Source organism: Dama dama, chromosome 21 (assembly GCF_033118175.1).
Source record: "Dama dama isolate Ldn47 chromosome 21, ASM3311817v1, whole genome shotgun sequence".
Lineage (NCBI taxonomy): Eukaryota > Metazoa > Chordata > Mammalia > Artiodactyla > Cervidae > Dama > Dama dama.
Genome location: NC_083701.1, coordinates 43,499,293 through 43,518,208, shown reverse-complemented (window position 1 = coordinate 43,518,208; position 18,916 = coordinate 43,499,293). Strand labels below are relative to the sequence as shown.

At 42.7% G+C, this 18,916-nt stretch overlaps 1 protein-coding gene across 8 annotated transcripts in view; it reads left to right on the top strand.

Moving 5' to 3' along the window:
* The window catches only part of PAG1 (phosphoprotein membrane anchor with glycosphingolipid microdomains 1), a 162,293-nt gene that overhangs the window by 78,763 nt on the left and 64,614 nt on the right, over positions 1–18,916 (top strand). For 6 of the 8 annotated variants that reach the window (XR_009689562.1, XM_061123556.1, XM_061123550.1 and 3 more), the window contains one exon: positions 13,418–13,515. The gene's annotated coding sequence lies outside the window, so the exon portion shown is untranslated. Of the gene's footprint in view, positions 1–13,417; positions 13,516–16,359; positions 16,438–18,916 lie in introns of all 8 variants that reach the window. The other 2 variants (XM_061123552.1, XM_061123557.1) reach the window with 1 other exon arrangement.

The window sequence follows — 18,916 nt, the reverse complement described above, 5'->3', positions numbered from 1 at the left end:
GAGTACTCGTGGAGTGGGGATGTAAATTAGCACCTAAGGTAAACTGAGGGCCACAAAGCTGCCCTGAGAGTCCCCTGGCTCTTCAGGGGCCACACCAGGGCTGAGCCCTGTTCCAGCCACACAGGGACCTGCCGAACAGGAGAGCAAGCCTCTGGTGGCTCATCCTGCGAGATCTGAGGTGAGTGTGTCTACAACACACCTTTCTTCCTTTCCCCTTCATGTGGGTCTGTATAGATTTTCTTACCTCTACTACTTCTTTACTACAGGACAGTTACCATGGCAACACCTGTTGATGGCAGACGGAAAAAAAAAAATGTAATTCTGCAGTGAGGAGGCTGCTCCTGTTTGTCTGTTTCCCTCTCTCACAGTTGCATTCGGGGAATGTCTTTGTTTCTTCTTCTTTCCAGGCTTGAGAGTGACCCCAGTTTTCTCTGTTTGGACAGATTGATATGGAAACTGCTCTCAGCTGTTTCACTTGGGAAGATGCAGCTGTGTTGGCTCCTAGAGCGTCTGTTGTCTAATGATTTTTACTAACTGTGATAAAAATCATATCTTTGTCTAAGGGAATTCAAAATCTTTACTTTTTCTAAACCTTTAAAACTTATTTTTCCTTTCTCCCTTTCTCTTTTTTTCTGTTTTCATTTAGTAGCGTATAATTATAAAAGCTAATTTTATAATTAGTTTCTGCTGTACAGCAATGTGAATCAGCTCTATGTTTACATATCCCCTCCCTCTTGGACCTCTCTCCATCCCCACTCCTACCCATCCCTCCTACCCCTCTAGGTCATCACAGAGCCCTGAGCTGAGCCCCAGGGCTGTACTGCAGGCTCCCACTAGCAATCTGTTTACACCTAGTAGTGTGTTAATGTCAAACCTAATCTTTTCTCTTACTGCCTTCTTCTCTTTTCCCTTCCCACCTTACTTAACCAAGTAGATGGGCTTACATTCCTTCTTTGACCAGACAAAGGGCCACAGTAAGTAAACCTCAGATTTCACATCTCACTTAAAATGCTATTGGCCTAGAGATCAAAACAGAGAAGAAAATAAGACCTGGGTTATATATAATGCCAATTAGTTCTGTGGTCAGATTAAAGGAAATATGTTCTAGATTGTAAATAAATTGAAGAGACTTAAAACAAAAATAGGTGGCCCTAGTTGTAAAGAACCTGCCTGCCAGTGCAGGAGATATAAGAGATGTGGGTTTGATCCTTGGGTTGGGAAGATCCCATGGAGGAGGGAATGGCAACCCACTCCAGTATTCTTGCCAAGATAATCCCGTGGACAGAGGAGCCTGGCGGGCTGCAGTCCATATGGTTTCAAAGAGTCAGACATGACTGAAGCAACACAGCACTCTAACCTTAAAAAATAACAGTGTACTGAAGAGCAGTCATGTATGATCAGTTGCTGGTATCTTCATACAGAAACTTACCTAAATCATCAGTAGTCCATATTTAAATGGGCATTTTGGTATGCCTGCTCTGAATGCATCATTGCAGGAGAATCTTTGGATGAGATGTGAAAAACATAAAAGGCACCAACCCTGGAGCCAGATTTATATGATGAGGGAGAGACATGCACAGATAGCTTCTATGAAACATGGTGAGGCCAGGGCCACAGATCTGGAGGTAATGAAAAGTGGTTCTGGTTCAGCCTCTACCTTAACCAGCTGTGTGATCACAGCTGGGCATCAGCTTCCTTGTGGCTAAAATTAGTTGAGCTGAAATATTACAGTTTCCTTTCACTCTAAAATTACATTAATCTAACTCTGAAATATGTACAAGTGCTAAACAATAAAGCAGGGCAGGCCTAAGGATGAATTCAAGGAAAAACATGAATGACCCAAGAGTCAAAGAAAATAAGCTGAGCTATGACATCAGTCTAAAGAGATGTCCCAATAAAGTGAAAGAAAAAAAATCCCTAGGAATTTTGTTAAGTGAGATTCTTAGAGAATTCTCTCAGAACTTTCCTCAAGATTAAAGAAATGATTGAAAGTTTCCTCTAATTCTTCTTCATGATGTTGGAGTAATCAGTTCCTCAACTATTATTGACAACAATGTCTAAATATACAAATTCCTTCCTTGAAGCTGTATCATGAATTATGTGAACCTGCTTGTCAGTGGAATGTTCACTTGAATCATATTCTTAGGGAATCCTCTCAGAACTTTCCTCAAGATTAAAGAAATGACTGAAACTTTTCTCTAACTCTGCTTCATGATGTTTGAGTAATCAGTCTCTCAATCTATTATTGACAACACCATCTAAAAAATACAAATTCCTCCTTTGAAGTTGTATCATGAATTATGTGAACCTGCTTGTTATTTCCATGTTCACCTGAATTCATATAATGAAGAAATGGGCTTCCCTGGTGGCTCAGATAGTAAAGAATCTGCCGATAATGTGGGATACCTGGGTTCGATCCCTGGGTAGGGAAGATCCCCTGGAGAAGGGAATGGCAATCCACTCCAGTATTCTTGCCTGGGGAATTCCGTGGACAGAGGAGCCTGGTGAGCTATAGTCCATGGGGTTGCAAAAAGTCAGACTCAACTGAGTGACTAACGCACATACACAATGAAGAAATAACTCCAGTGTAGCTGCTGGGTTGCTGTGTAAACTTCTTGATATGAGAAGCCAAAGTGATGAATGCTGCCTTGGTAACACTCATCTCTAGTCCTATTTATTATTTTTTTCAAATTTCGTATTGGAGTATAGTTGATTTACAGTGTTATGTTAGTTTCAGATATATAGCAAAGTGATTCATATGTGTATATATGGGTGGGTATATATATATTATATGTGTGTATATGTGTGTGCGTGTGCTAAGTTGCTTCAGTCATGTCTGATTCTTTGCTACCCCATAGACTGTAGCCTGCCAGGCTGCTCTGTCCATGGGATTCTCCAGGCAAGAATACTGGAGCGGGTTGCCATTTCCTTCTCCAGGGGATCTTCTTAACCCAGGGATCAAACCCATGTCTCATGTCTTCTGCATTGGCAGACGGGTTCTTTGCCAGTAGTACCACCTAAGAAGTCCATATGTCTGTGTGTGTGTGTATATATATATTTTTTTCATATACTAGTTCTTTTAATTTCCTGGAATCACCATAATAAAGTCCTATAGACTGCATAGCTTCGTGCATTTGTGCTCAATTGTTCAACCATGTCTGACTCTTTTCAACCCCATGGACCTCTGTCCATGGAATTTTCCAAGCAAGAATATTGGAGCTGGTTGCCATTCCCTTCTCCAGGAGGTCTTCCCCAACCATATGGAAACTGATTCTCCTGCATCTCCCGCATTGGCAGCTGGATTCTTTACCACTGAGCCACCTGGGAAGCCTGGGTAGCTTAAACATCAGAAATGTATTCTAGATCTAGAAATGTATCCTGGATCAGGGTGTCAGCAGGGCCATTTCCCTCCTGAAGATACTAGGACAGGACCTGTTGCAGACCTCTCTCCAGCTCTTGGTACATCTTTGGATGGTGGTAACATACCTCCAGGCTTCCCAGGGTGCTCTTCCTGTGTGCACCTCTCAAATTTCCCCTTTATAAGGACCAAGTCACACCCCTGCACACCCCTCTGAAACTCAGAGACTTTACAGACAACAATTTTTCAATAATGGGGTAAATAGCCAGAGCTCAAGTGTGACCTGTGCTCTGACCCCACAGAGCTGTTCCTTCAGGTCAACACAGACCACACAGCCAGCTCTTTAGAACCTTAAGAAGAGAGGGAAGGGCCCTTTCTGTCTTGAATTACTCAGAGGCTGGGACTCCTAGCAGTATTTTTCTGTGAATTTTTGAATCTTGAATGTACAGATGGGCAAACCTCAGGTCTCCAGCTTCCTACCTAAGAAGTCTTCTTACATCCCCACCACCCCCCACCTCACTCCTGCCCACCACCAAACACGTATACACCCATTTGCACAACCTCTTCCTAAAAAGATCGGTGATCAGCAACCCTCCACCTTCACCACCCCTTCAGTGGTCCCAGGATGAGTTAAAACAGTGGTTATTCCTCATCAGGACATGTCCAGAGGCTGATCTTGGGCTCTGGGATAAACAACAGCAGTGGGCCTGCTGGCTACCCAGTTAAATATCCGTCATTAGGCAGAACCTAGCCAAAGCCATAGGCTAAATATATGGCGGCCTAAGTCCCAGTCCAAAAGACAGCTTCCCAGATACAGAGTGGGAGGGAATGGAGTCATATTTACCTTTTGTTTTTGTTTTTGTTTTAGCAAAGAAATACCATTGAAAGGTAAATAAGGAAATGAATGAATGAATGACCTTTTTGTGTGTTGCCTGGGTTATTATTCCCTGTTTATTTACATTGGCTACGATGTCTTTAAATATTTTTTTAAGTTCCCAGTCATAAACTAACCTTTAGAGGAGTCAGTTTATTTTCTGTTTGCTGAAGCAAGATGTAAGTTCCGAAACTAAGCTTTTTAATGTTAGTATTTATGCTACCTTGCTTTTTGTTCAGATATCTGAAAGGCATGCAGCTTTCCTCAAATACATTAAATTTGCATAACATAAAGTATTCTGATTTTTGCCATCAAGAAAGGATTTTTTTAACTGTTGAGTGCTTTGGTCATTTTTATTTTTTCTCTGTTAATATTGAAACTGCAGGAAATTCATGCCCAAGCCTTGCTCACTTGGGATGCAGGCTGACAGATAAGACTTATAGTAAAAGGTGTCATTTTAAGCCTCTTTCCAAGTGACGATACTAACGAAAAAGAAGTTTTGTTAATAATAATGTCATTTATTAATGTCTAATAAAATGTCATTTAATGACTCAGTATATGTATTATTACTGTATGCTTCCCTGGGTTCCATATATTGTAGATAGTATAAGGATCTGTGTTGAAGGATTTTCATCTTCCGTTTCCTCGAATATAGTCTTCTTGGAAAGGGGATTATTTTCATTAAGCCACACCAGTGAAGGGGATTTTCAGAGGGAATTATTTTCCCAGTGTCATAAATTTTTGATGCTTTAAAAAAATCCTTTTTTTTCCCCTTCATCTTATCTTCAGAGTGGTCTCTCTTTGACACCTCTGTGAACCACTCTTTCTTGCCTTTTCCATTTTTTTTGTTCTCAGTAAGGAAAACAAAATCCCCAAAAACACTCTTTTCTTAATGGACTGTTGCTTTGCATACACTAGGGATTTCAGCTGTTAGATTGTGTGAAATTGAAGCAAGAGACATCAGATGGTGTGACGACTAGAAGTGTTAACTTGGTAAATACCAAGAAGGCTGGAAGTGTGAGCTAAAGCAGTCTGAGGTAGGGGGGTGGGGTGGAAAAGATGAGGCAGCTGGGAGAACCAGCAAGAAAAATGGCCAGAAAACATGAGGGAGCTTAACAAGAGAAGTGCAGCCCAAGGAAAATAAGAATGCAGGAGAAGGAAGCATCATAAGTCATGTTTTTCCAATAGTCACAGTATGTGTGCATGCTCAGTCGTGTCTGACTCTTTGCGACCCCGTGGACTGTAGCCCGCCAGCCTCTCCTGTCCACGGGATTCTCCAGGCAAGAACACTGGAGCGGGTTGCCATTTCCTTCTCCAGAATTCACAGTATACCTTAGCCCATATAATTGCTGTACCATTGAGCATATGTAGTTTTGAGTACTATGTACACATACCATTGAATACTATGTAGTTTTCTTGGATGACTACAGTGAAAGGCTCAATATTGAAATTTTAACAGAAGAATATGGCTTTGTTTTGAGGTTGATATCTATTATACTGACAGTTTTTTAAACCCATTATAGAATTCAGCAGGATTAATAACAAATAGCACATATTTGTTTAGAGATATATTTGTTTCTTTAACCAAAAGGGTATCACATTGCTAATATTTAATATTTGGATAAAGACAGGGTATGTATAATGAACTTGATTAATAACTGGTTTTTTAAGTCTGTCGAGAGGAAACTAGTAAATTGCTCTCTTCCTGGAAAAAGGTTTCTGTTATTTGAACCTAGGGCTTCCCCGATGGCTCAGGAGTAAAGAGCCTGTCTGCAAAGCAGGAGACACAGGTTCAATCCCTGGGTCAGAAAGATCCCCCGGAGAAGGGAATGGCAACCCACTCCAGTATTCTTGCCTGGGAAACCCCATGGACAAAGGAGCCTTGCAGGCTAGAGTCCATGGGGTTGCAAAGAGTCAGATACAACTTAGCAGCTAAACAACAACAGCAATTTGAACCTAATCCTGTTCTAGGAAACATGAGGACTCACTTGGGTAAAACACTAGAAATATGCATGGCCCAAAACTGGGCGAGATGGCTAATATAATAACAAATGAAGGAAACAGAATTGGAGAACATCTCGACATTTAACACAGTGACCCAGATCTAAGGCAGATATAGCACAGGGATGTCAAGAGCACCTCACTACCACTGCCGCCAATTAAATTGCAAAAAGGCAGTAAAGAGAGATGTTTAGTTCCCCTGGGGCTGGGGAGATGATACATGAAGAGGACCAAGTTGGGAGGAAACAGAGAAGGTAGGAGGAGACTTGCTGGGTGCTGACGCTTTCATTTTTTGACATTCGAAGACAGTTCTCCAGATGAATTAACACTGCACCCGTGAAGAGGAGCACAGGACTCTTACGTGTGTCAGTCCAGATACTACACTTTTACTTAGAAAACCTGGGTGTTCACTGGGAGGACTGATGTTGAAGCTGAAACTCCAATACTTTGGCCACCTGATGTGAAGAGCTGACTCATTGGAAAAGACCCTGATTCTGGGAAAGATTGAGGGCAGGAGGAGAAGGGGATGACAGAGGATGAGATGGTTAGATGGCATCACCGACTTGATGGACATGGGTTTGGGTGGACTCCAGGAGTTGGTGATGGACAGGGAGGCCTGGTGTGCTTCGGTTCATGGGGTTGCAAAGAGTTGGACACAACTGAGTGACTGAACTGAACTGAATCTGTCAAAGCTATGGTTTTTCTAGTAGTCTTATACAGATGTGAAAGTTGGACCATAAAAGAGGCTGAGTGCCAAAGGTTTGATGCTTTCGAATTGTTCTCTCTAAAGCAGGAAATACTTAAGATGTTTAAGCCTACCCACAGTGTGTAGGGCATCCAGCCATCACGTTCTAAGTCTTGCCCACAGTCGTCTTGCTCAGTGCTGACTGAGTGTTGGTTGAATTTTGATCTCCCATGCTGAGAATGGTATTGCCTCAGTGCTGACCACTGGGATGACCACTGTGCATTCCAAGTAGCCTTCTTTTTTTTTTTCCAAGTAGCCTTCTTTACCATACAGATGTAAGATCTGGTATCCCAGGCTTGACTCCAGTTTCCCAGGAAACTCCCTGCTGGGCCTTCTAAGTTTAACTCTTTCTCTTCCCATCTGTCTCAGTGTCTGGAACTCATAATCTACTTTGGGTACCATGATCTATCATGATCTTGCCAAGAATTGTGCCTCTTACCCTGCCTCCTTGCCCAGTGGCAAGATTCTGTAGCCATGACTGGACCTCAAGGACGGTAGCGGGCACCTTCCTGATTCACCAGCTTGTTGCTCCTTGCTGAGAGCTCTGCCCTTCCTGCAATAGCTGGACCCTGAGAATTCCCCTCCCACCATCCCTGAAACCCAGATGAGGGTGATTTCCTAAATCAGATCGAGGTTACCTTATCCATCAGATGTTGCGTTTGGTTCCTGGGTTGGGTTTTGCAGCTGGATTGGGCTCGCTGCCTACTCTGCTCTCGTGAGCAGGCCTGGCCAGGACTCAGCTCCTTTCTCCTTGCAGCCTTTGTTCTCTTTGAGTCATGCTAACGAGTGAAAGGGTTAGTCACTCAGTCATGTCCAACTCTTTGCTATCCCATGAACTGTAACCAGCCAGGCTCCTCTATCCATGGGATTCTCTGAGCAAGAGTACTGGAGTGGGTTGCCATGCCCTCCTCCAGGGGACCCAGGGATCGAACCCAGGTTCCCTGTATTGTTGGCAGATTCTTTACTGTCTGAGCCTCCAAGGGAATGAGTCATGCTAAAAATGAAAGTGTTAGTCACTCAGTCATGTCCGACTCTTCGCAACGCTATGGACTGTAGCCCACCACGCTCCTCTCCATGGAATTCTCTAGGCAAGAATCCTGGAGTGGGTAGCCATTCCCTTCTCCAGGGAGCGAACCAGGGGAGTGAGTCACGCTAGATGATACTCGAAACTACACTCTTTGAAATGGAGAAGGGGACAGTCAAAGTCAGGGAAACAGGGATCTCTTTAAATATGTGTCTTTAAGTATTTTAGATGTTGCCCTGTAGAACAGTACTGGACTTGTCCTGCATAACCCTAGAAATTAGAACCAGGACTCAAACTAGTCTACAGCCACAAACCTCCCTTACCCCTAGCTCAAACCTGACAGTGCTTCCCAGAGACAGAAAGGGATTCCTTCTCAAAGCCTTTCGTTTTGTTTGTTTTTTTAATTTATTTATTTTTTGGCTGTGCTGTGTCTTCGTTGCTGTGCGGGATTTTCTCTAGTTGCAGCAAGTGGGGGCTACTCCTCATTGCAGTGTGTGGGCTTCTCATTGCAGTGGTTTCTCTTGTTGAGGGGCACAGGCTCTAGGCTGTGTGAGCTCAATAGTTGGGGTGCAAGGGCTTAGTTGCTCCAGGGCACGTGGGATCTTCCCCGACTAGGGATCGAACCCATGTCTCCTGCATTAGCAGATGGATGCTTCACCACTGAGCCACCAGGGAAGCCCCTAGACACCTTTCATTATGGGAGGGAATCCATGATAAGCTGGAACAGCATGTTGAAGTTTTGTTTATCAGTTTGTTTCCATTTTGCTGCCGCTGTTTAATCACTAAGTCGTGTCCAACTCTTTGGGACCCCATGGACTGTAGCCCACCAGACTCCTTTGTCCATGGGATTTCCTAGGTAAGAATACTGGAGTGGGTTGCCATTTTCTTCACCAGGGGATCTTACTGACTCAGGGATCAAATCCACATCTCCTTAATTGGCAGGCAGATTCTTTACCATTGAGACACCAGGGAAGCCCTTATTTCCACTAAAACATGGATAGGATAGGGTTTACTTAGCTGGCATTTGCACATGAGATATATTGCCATGGTAATACGTCCATCATGAGCAAACCTACAGTCCTACTCCTTTTTCTGTCTTCAGGGACTGCAAGTGAGAGCAGCTTCATTATTGCAATATCCTGGAGTCTGCTCTGATTTTTTAAAATTCACTCAAACAGTGAATAAATATTGAGTGATTATTGTATCTTAGGCACTGTGATTCATTGCTTAGAGCATTTAACTGCTATTTTAAGCTGAGTATTTTTGACATTGCACTCATGAGCTAGAAGTTACAGACATTGGAGAAAGGGTTCAAGTATCAAGTGAGGTTGGATTTATAGGTCACCTTTAAATTTCTTTTAAATTTGAGAATTATTCATTGAACTTCTTGAGTAAATGTCTCCTTATAAAGGAGCTCCTTGTGTCTAGTCTCATATTGGCTAGATGTCTGGCCTGTCAAGCATGCATTTGGAGTCGAGTTGCTCAAATCTGTACTACCAGATCCCAGTATTTATCTACCCAGATTGCAGGGAGGTGTGCTAACAGCGTCATCACTGCTGCCCTAGGAGGGGCTGTAGGGCATAGTTTTCAAGAAGTGCTCCTCTCCCTAAACTTCTCTTCAGCAATGGCAGCTGGGCCAGGCCATCTGTCAAGTGTGTAACCAATCCCTTGGGGTCCCAGTGGCCCAGAATTCAAATTCTATTTTAGCTCCTCTAAGAGACTTTTCATGCCCAGAAAATCCCATGGACCAAGGAGCCTGGCGGGGCTACAGTCCATGGGGTCGCAAAGAGTTGGACACGACTGAGCGACTTCAGCTCAGCTCTTAAGAGGCTTTAGCTAGAGTGACCCTTCAGGTTAGTCACCAAAATTCAAGTCAGTCATAATGAGGTGGGTGAACCGAGAACCTATTATACAGAGTGAACTAAGTCAGAGAGAAAAAGACAAATATTGTGTATTAATGCATGCATATGTAATTTAGAAAGATGATACTGATGAACCTATTTGCAGGGCAACAGTGGAGATGCAGACCTAGAGAACAGACTTGTGGACACAGTGGGGAAAAGAGAGGGTGGGATGAGCTGAGAGGAGAGTGGAAATGTGTACATTTTGCCATGTGTAAAATAGATAGCAAGTGGGAATTTGCCACGTGACACAGGGAGCTCAAACCAGTGCTCTGTGACAACCTAGAGGGGTGGGATGGGGTGGGAGATGGGAGGGCGTTCAGGAGGGAGGGAACATATGTATACCTGTGGCTGATTCATGTTGATGTATGGTAGAGGCCAACACAATATTGTAAAGCAATTATCCTCCAATTTAAAAAAAAAAAGGAAAAAAAAAAACCAACATGAATTCCCAGAGTCCATTTGTTGGAGCCTCTTATGAATGACCTCATCCATGTTAAGAACCTGGTTAGAGTCCCCATGAGAACTGTCTGTCAGAGAAGCTGGTGGAGAAGAAGCAGTGCTGAGCTTGGCTTCTGCTGATTTAGTGTATGTGGTGGGGGGCGGGATGGGGGGCAGTCATAGTTGAGTAGATACCTGGTTTCAGAAACCCTGAAATTCCATTTAGCAGAAAAAAGAAGTCAGCGTGGATAAGTCATCATTTGCGGTAATTAGCTGCTGTGCACACTCAGAGATAGTCACGGTCTGAGATGGGACCTGAAGGAAAACTTGGTCCACACAGAATTATATTCAGCTTGTCTCAGTCAGACTGTGGTAGTTTTCAGTGGAGCTGGGTGATCCAGCTTTAGTGCAGCAACTCCAGTGATTCCAGCAAAAATTACCCTTGGGTTTGCCATATGCTGTGTTCAGTCGCTTCAGACATGTCTGACTCTTTGCAGTCCCATGGACTGTAGCCCCTCAGGCTCCTCTGACCAAGGGATTTTTCAGGCAAGAATATTGGAGCAGGGCGCCATTTCCTCCTCCAGGGGATCTTCCCGACCCTGGGATCGGACCTGCATTTCTTATATTGGCAGGCAGATTCTTTACTACTGAGCCACCAGGGAAGCCCCATTTGGAGACATATCTTCTCAAATCCTTTGCCTGTTTTTTGGGGTTATTTGTCTTTTCATCATTGAGTTATAAGAGTTCTTTGTATATTCTAGATAAAAGGTCCCCAACCTCTGGGCCACAGACCAGACCTTCGCAGGTTAGGAAGCAGGTCACACAGCAGGAGGTGAGCAATGGGGACAATGAAGCCTCCTCTGCTGCTCGCCATCACTCACGTTACTGCTTGAACCATCCCCCCTCCCGCATCCGTGGAAATACTGTCTTTCATAAAACCTGTCCATGGTGCCAGAAAGAGGTTGGGGACTGCTGCTTTATCAGATATGATTTGCACATATATTTTTTCATTCTTTGGGTCGTCTTTTCACTTTCTTGATAGTATCCTTTAAAACATAAAAAATGTTTTTAAGTTAGATGAAGCTTACATTATCTATTTTTCTTTAATTACTTGTGCTTTTGGTATTACATATAAAATACCAGTGCCAAATCTGAGCTCATTAAAGACTTACCCTTATGTCTTCTAAGAGTTTTGTAGTTTTAGCTGTTAAATTTAGGCATTTGATCCGTTTTGAGTTAACTTTTCTATGCAGTCTGAGTTGAGGATCCAACTTCATTCTTTGGCATGGAGCTATCCAGTTGCCCCAGAATCTTTCATTGGAAAGACTGTTCTTTCCTCATTGAATAGTCTTGGCATCTTTGTCAAAAATCAATTGGCCATAGATTTGCGGGTTTATTTTTGGATGCTGAATTCTGTTCCATTGATCTAGATGTCTCTCCTATGCCAGTACCACACTGTCTTGATTACCTTATTTCCCTGGAATGTTTCTAACTGGTGAAATGCATGGTCTGAAGATGCAAAATTATGTACCACTTTTATGTTATTAAATTAGCAGTCAAATAATGTGTTCAGTTTTAAAATCAGACTCCTTACCCCTGTCTAGTAATACAGATAGCATACGCAAGCAAGTTAATTCCCATACATATTGGTAAGATTTGGCTCTTTAAGAAGCATGTTTATTCTTTTCATTTTATTTTTTTAATGTAGCAGTTTGCTTTAGATAATAAATTTTGCTCATATCACTAATGAACTCAAGAGAGTTCTCTGGGATTGACAGTGACAACGTGGGAGAGTGGAGAGGTTTGCAGTTGTAATCTGTATCTAAATATATCTGTATGGCAGGAGCTCAGGAGGAGGGTTTGATTTGAAATCTAATGAAAGATTGAAAGATGGCTCTTTTCTGTCAAGCCCTTCACCCAGTGAAGCCCTGGCCTCTCTGCTTGCTTGATTGACAGTGGAAAGACCTGGAGTTGAGTTGGAGAACAACAGCCCTTGACTGTGTGACTTATTCTAATCTTTTTAGACTTTTTTTTTAAGGAAAAAAATAATGTAGCTAAATGCAGCGGCAAACAAAAGTCAGCCGCTTCTTACTTGGTAACTATCAGGGAAACAATAGCTGTACCTAAAGATAGTATAAATAATCTGCTGATTCTGCTATGGAAAATAGAAACTCTCAGTCTAAGCGATCATGCGTGGTTGATAAAAGAACACCACCAGACGCAAATCTAGAAGGCTCATGTTGTATTCAGTTTTTTAGATTTTAAATCAGGAATTATACATTAGTCTGTTAAATAATCAAGCCGTTCTGAATCTTAGTCAACTTCCAGGATATTCTCCTTGGAGATTCATTTATTCATTCATTTCATCCTTCTCCCCTCCCCCCTCTCTTATATTACATTTATCATGGTGTCTTATGTAAAAATAGAGGTTCAGCTCAGGAGATGTTTATTAGAGGGTGGGAAGAGAATTAGAGAGGAAAGTAGGGTGGAGGAAAAGTATGGCCATAGAGCAGAGCCATGGATGTGAGATGAGCTGAAGTCATCCCTGTGGTCTCCTCCATTCCTGCACATCTTCCCCATTTCACAGTGGAACAGATGAAAGAACACTTGGGATTAGATCTGCATGTCATTCGGCCTGCCCTGTTCATGCTGCACCAAAGATTCTGCTTTTAATAAGACATTTTCACAATTAAATCACAGCTTACCTTACCTAGAAGCATAAATACTCTCTTCAAATAAATCACCTGTTTTATCTCAAATTCAGACAACAGTTGTTTGAATTTTAATATCACTCCAATAACACATAGATGGCTTTGTTGTAAAATGGGGAAACATCAGGAAAGAGCAAGGACATTGGTGTGTATTTGATTACACATTGACTTGGCTGCTATTTTGAGACATTTTTTGTTCATTCACTACTATGTGTAGTTTTGCCTCTTCTTTGTAGTTTGCTTTGTTCAAGAAGGAATATGAAGCTCTATGTTTGGAGTTTTACCGTGAACTAGACCAGAATCTGTCACAGTCTTTATCCATCTTTTTTTTTTTCCCTAACTTTCTTTCTCTTTGGTTATAGGCCAAGAAGGAAGAGAAAACATTCAACACGACAACATTTCAAAAGGAATACATTTTGCCAGCGTTTTGAATACTTATTTGGACAGACATTTCTCCAAGGTAAATATTACCATTGTACCAGCAATGGGGGCACATCATTAGAATTTGCAGATTGCAGTGGGAGTGCACAAAGGCTTAATTGTTTAGTCTAGTACAAACCTAGAGTGATAAGAGAGAGAGAAGGAGAGGGGGCCAGAGGAAAGAAAGTCGTGCTGTTGGGATCTCCTGCAGTCTCTTCTGAATGTGTTACCAGGAGAACGCCGGCAGAGTCTGGGAGCCCATTGAGCTGGACTCCGAATGTGTGGGAGAAAGGGGAGAAAGGGGAAGCTGTATTTTTTTTTCTTCTTTTCAGTGTCTCTCAGATATTCATGAGAGCAGAAGACAATGTGGTCTGATTGTAAAAATAGCATTTCTTCTTTTAAGAGGGAAGAGTTGGGTAATTCCTTTTAGGGGTTAAAATAAGACTTACACTGTTTCACATCACGAGGCAGGGGAAAACCTGAATCATGGTATTTTTAACCAACTAAGACTTATAAATATGGAAGATTTTAAAGAAATCCATGTTCTTCTTTTATGAAAATACCTACTAAGTAAATTGTTGGCTGCTGGTAAATGCCTCATGAATGAATGCTCTTGTTGGGAAGATTATATTCTTAATGCCTCTTTTGGGGAGGGGAAGCAGTGTTTGTGTGTGTGTGTGTGAGAGAGAGAGAGAGAGAAATAGAGAGAGTGAATATGAGAGACACACTAAAGAGAAATCTGTCAGCATCATACAGTACATTTTAGGAAGTAACTCTAGGCATTTTCTTTGTGAATCATGAGCTTAGTGGGAATAAAGATCTTCACAGAGGTAGCTAAATTTCCTAGTTAGCTTCAACATTTATGAATTAGCTGCCAGTATTTTAACACAAATTGCTGTGTCATTTCTCTGAAGTTCCCCTGTTGTTGCTGAGTCTGTAGCTAAAAGCTGTTTTGGCCAAGCCCTGAGATTATAGCTGATGAACTGCCTCCTTCCTTCGAGAAAGATGTTCATGGGCACGCACACACAGAAATGCAAAAATCTACGATCCAATTTAAAAAAAAAATAAACTTGTCAACCTTCTCTGTTTAGCAGTTGATAGAGAGTTGACATTACTTCGTCTCGAGCCAGCTAGAATGCCGTTCCAGATTGACAGGGTGAGAAGAATGCCTTCCTCCCCAGTCCTTATTCTGCCTGTTCTCTTCTGAAGGGGCTGGATCGAGGAAGTGGAGGCTGTACATTAGAGGAGAATTGTGTGATACTATTCATTCTCTGATCTGACAGAGAAGACATTGTTTATTCACTGTAATAGGGTTGCCAGGAATCTGTGCTGTGCATACAGAATGTAACAGCACAGAGCAGTGGGAAATCTCAAAATCCTGAGCGGTATATCAGCTTAGAGCTTTTTAAAAAATATATATATATATATAAATTCTAATAGCCTCCATGACTGTAGATGCAAGTCATAACGTGGGGAGATAGTTTTCCTTGAAGTGACTGCTTTCTTCACATTACATTTCGCATGTCTCACTTGGAAGAAGTCATTAAGATAGCAGCCTGCCTTTCTAGATACTGTAGTAACAGAAATTAAAATCATGAAAGGTGAGAATTACCTTCTAAACACACTAGACCTGCTTTGAGATTGCTCCCTGCATATTAGCATTCAGATGTCGGAATCAATGGAAAATAACCCGTGCGTGTCATGGGATGACTCACAGAAACAAGTGGGGGCTGCCTGAGATAAGAGAAAAAAAAGACAAATTCAAAGATGTGCCTTGAGGTAAGATGTGCCCTGCCAGAGACAGTGTGAGAAGACGCCATGCTCAGAATGCTCCAGAACTTTAAAGGCAACAACTGTAAAAGCCAAGGTTCAAAGCAGTGTGCAGACGCTGCACTGGAGATGGAGCTGGCGGAAATGTAAACCCAGACCGAGGCTTGGGGTCTGTGCCTCTTACAGGCTCTGCGTTTGCCCCGCTCCCCCGCCTCCTGAGCACAGCCCCAGGTGTGCGGGGACTCAGGGTGTGTATGTATGTGCGTGTGTGTTTATTACCAGAACAGAGAGTGGCGTTGCCAGGCTGCAGGCTGTGTGTTCACACACACAGCACGCGAGCTGGTCCAGGGCAGTGCTGAGAGCAGGTGTGCGCGGCCACCCCCAGCCATGTTCATGGCCCCGTGTTCCTACGCTCGGAGAGAGATTTGTCATATTCCAGTCTCGGCTGGTATCTATAAGAAGAACTCCCTGTATCTTTTTAGATAAAAACTGTGTGTGTGAGTGTGCATGCTCAGTCGTGTCTGACTCTTTGAGACCCCATGGACTGTAGCCCACCAGGCTCCTCTGTCCATGGGATTTTCCAGGCAAGAAATACCGGAATGGGTTGCAATTTCCTTCATGATATAAACTATACCATTTCTAAAATTATGGTTATGATGACATCAGTATACAATCAGCTATTAGATGACTGTCATCTAATGACTATTAAATGACATACCTATCTCAACATTTTAAGCTCCTTACATAAGGTTAGTCTTACACACCTCATGGAGCTCTTTTACTCTACCACTTAGGACATCATTCATGTACATTATCTGCTTTGGTTTTTTTCTAAAGAAATATACATTCCCTTAAAACATATTTGACAATCTTTATAAAGATGAATTCATTAACCATTTAAAAATATGTAAAATATATTTATATGATGCTGTTTTCAAGGAAATGCCAGAGACATCAAGAAAAATTAATCAAGGTGTTACGAAACTATTTCCCTCCATTGTGTCAAGGGTACTTTTATTTTGTCTGTTTTTAAAGTAGTTTCTATTTTATTATTATCTGTTTGTTTATTTTTTGGTTGCCCTGGTCTTCATGGCTGCTCTCACGCTTTCTCTAGTTGCGGCGAGTGGGGACTGCTCTTCGTTGTGGTGTGCAGGCTTCTCATTGAGGTGACTTCTCGGATTGTAGAGCACAGGTCAGTAGTTGTGAGTGTGGGCTCGGCTGTCCAGGTCATGTGGGATCTTCCCAGACCAGGGATCAAACCCGTGTGTCCTGCGTTGGCAGGTGGATTCCTATCCAGTGGACCCCCAGGGAAGTCCTGTTTTATTGTTTTTCCAGCTGAGTTCAGGACTCTGAAGGGAAGTAAGGCAGAGACAGGACTATTTCTGTCCTGGGGCAGGGGCTCCTGGAAGGCACTACAAGCCGGGAGGCCTGGGCAAGCCCTGAACGATGCAAAAGATGCAGTTTGTAGGGCAGTTGCTGGCTCACCTGTGATTCTGGCAGCCCTGCCTCTCGTTCTGCCTCCTTGTTCCTTTCCTGCTGGAATCCCTGGTAACGGAACATGAGGCCTGATCACAAGCGTGCGTGAGTGACAGCCAGGCTTCCATTGCAGGTGACCCCAGCCCACCAGGAAGCCAGTGTCCGCACCTCCAGAGGGCACAGCCTGGCCTGGCCTCATCTGTATCCTTGTAGGGAGTCAGGCCTGGCGTCTCACAGCGAGGCACACGGGAATCTTGTTCTCACCAACGTTATGTGTCATCTTTGTCTGTCACGAAAGGAGAACTATACCAATAGAAGGAAGTGAAGTAAGCACTTAATGATTCTATTTAACAAGCACTGTATTGTATGTACAGTGAGGCAGGTGCTGGTCTTATAGCTCTTTGCAAATATTAAATCATTTAATCTGCCCGACTCCTCTACTACTATTAGGATGATTCCCATGTTACTGAAGAGGAAACTGAGGCTCAGAGAGGGTGAGTAGCTGCAGGGTCCCACAGGCAGTGAGGGCCGGCAGCACTGGCGGGAGGGTCACCAGCAGGAGGCTAGGCCTTAGGGCTCCGCGCGCCGCCCCAGGCGGCTTCTGTGTCCCAGCAGAGCTTGCTGTGGCCAGGACCGTCAGGGACTGTCACGTCCCTTTGGGGTCTCTGAACACACAGGCCAGCCAGCAGGACTACGCACGGTGCGTGTGACGTTGCTGGTTTGGGAACTGTCCACCCTTTGGCTCTTGGTGTTTATGTAGGGGGAAGAAGAATTTGTAAGGTCTGTCCTTGCAGAATTCAAAGCGGGTGTGATTAATGCCTCACAGTAAACCCAGGCTTCCAGGCCCCGTGTCCCGAGGCTGTCAGATGAGCTGTCCTGCACATCATCACCCAGCAGCACTGGGAGAAAGCCCAGACGTGGCTGCTGTCCTTCTTACTCTGCACTTCTTCACTGGGTGGATCCTGCACCTTGACCGATGGTGGCTCTTATAGATCTCCTGGGTGGCTGATTAGTGAAGAATTAGTGAAGAAGCATAAGGGGCGTTGATGTGACGTTATAAGCCGTAGTCATCTGGTCAAAATTCTTACATGCTTCTCGCAGTGTTGGCCATATTTTATTTTCAACTGGGTAATGGTTACCTGGGTGTCTGTTGAATTCTGGTGGTGGTGGTGGTTAGGTCGCTAAGTCGTGTCTGACTCTTTTGTGACCCCAGGGACTGTAGCCCACCAGGCTCCTCTGTCCATGGGGTTTCCCAGGCAAGAATACTGGAGTGGGTTGCTGTTTCCTTCTCCAGGGGATCTTCCCAACCTGGAGATCGAACCTGCATCTCTTGCATTGCAGGCAGTCTCCTGCATTGCAGGTGGATTCTTTACCCACTGAGCCACCTGGGAAGCCCATCTGTTGAATTACACTTCTTGTAAATCTTAAATATCTTAATGTATTTGGTAAGTTTTATGTTAGTCTATTAGGATATCTGTCTGATACAAAGTTCAGTGTTAAAAAAAGAAAAAGTAGTGACAATCGCATACAATTTGGCTTTTTATTTATTAGAAACAAACATTATTCATATCCTTTTATATATCCTCACACTCCTTCAGGTAAACTGATGACACAGACAAGTCAAAATATGTATTAATTGCAGAGAAATGCTTACAAACTGCCACCTAAGACATTTTGTCTTATCTCATTGTTTTATAAGTAAACACAAAAATTATCATATTTTGATTGTTTTTGTTCAAAATGTAAGATACCCAGATATATGTTAATGAAAACAATTATTTTCTAGTTTGATATAAGAATATATTATAGTTTTAAGCTCATATATTTGGTTCCAAATCAGTTATACACCAGTATGCTTTTTCAAATATTTGTCTTCAAGTCATGTATTTTATTAGATACTGAATGTGAAGTTAGTTAAATAGCATATCACTTATTAAATAGGAAAAGTCAAAACAGGATTTTTAAAGTTTGTTTTTAAATGAATATGACAAATAGTCTTGAATAATAACTTACCTAAAATTGAGTAATTTTATTTAAGTCACTTCTTTCTTGTGTACCACAAAATGTTTAATTAAGATATCTCCTGGAGAACTTTGCTAAAGTATCACTAGACAAGTCAAAACAGGTGAAAAAGCCTTTAATAAACCCAGGAAAAGAGGTTGCAATAATTATTTGTATTCAGTTTAAAGGGAATC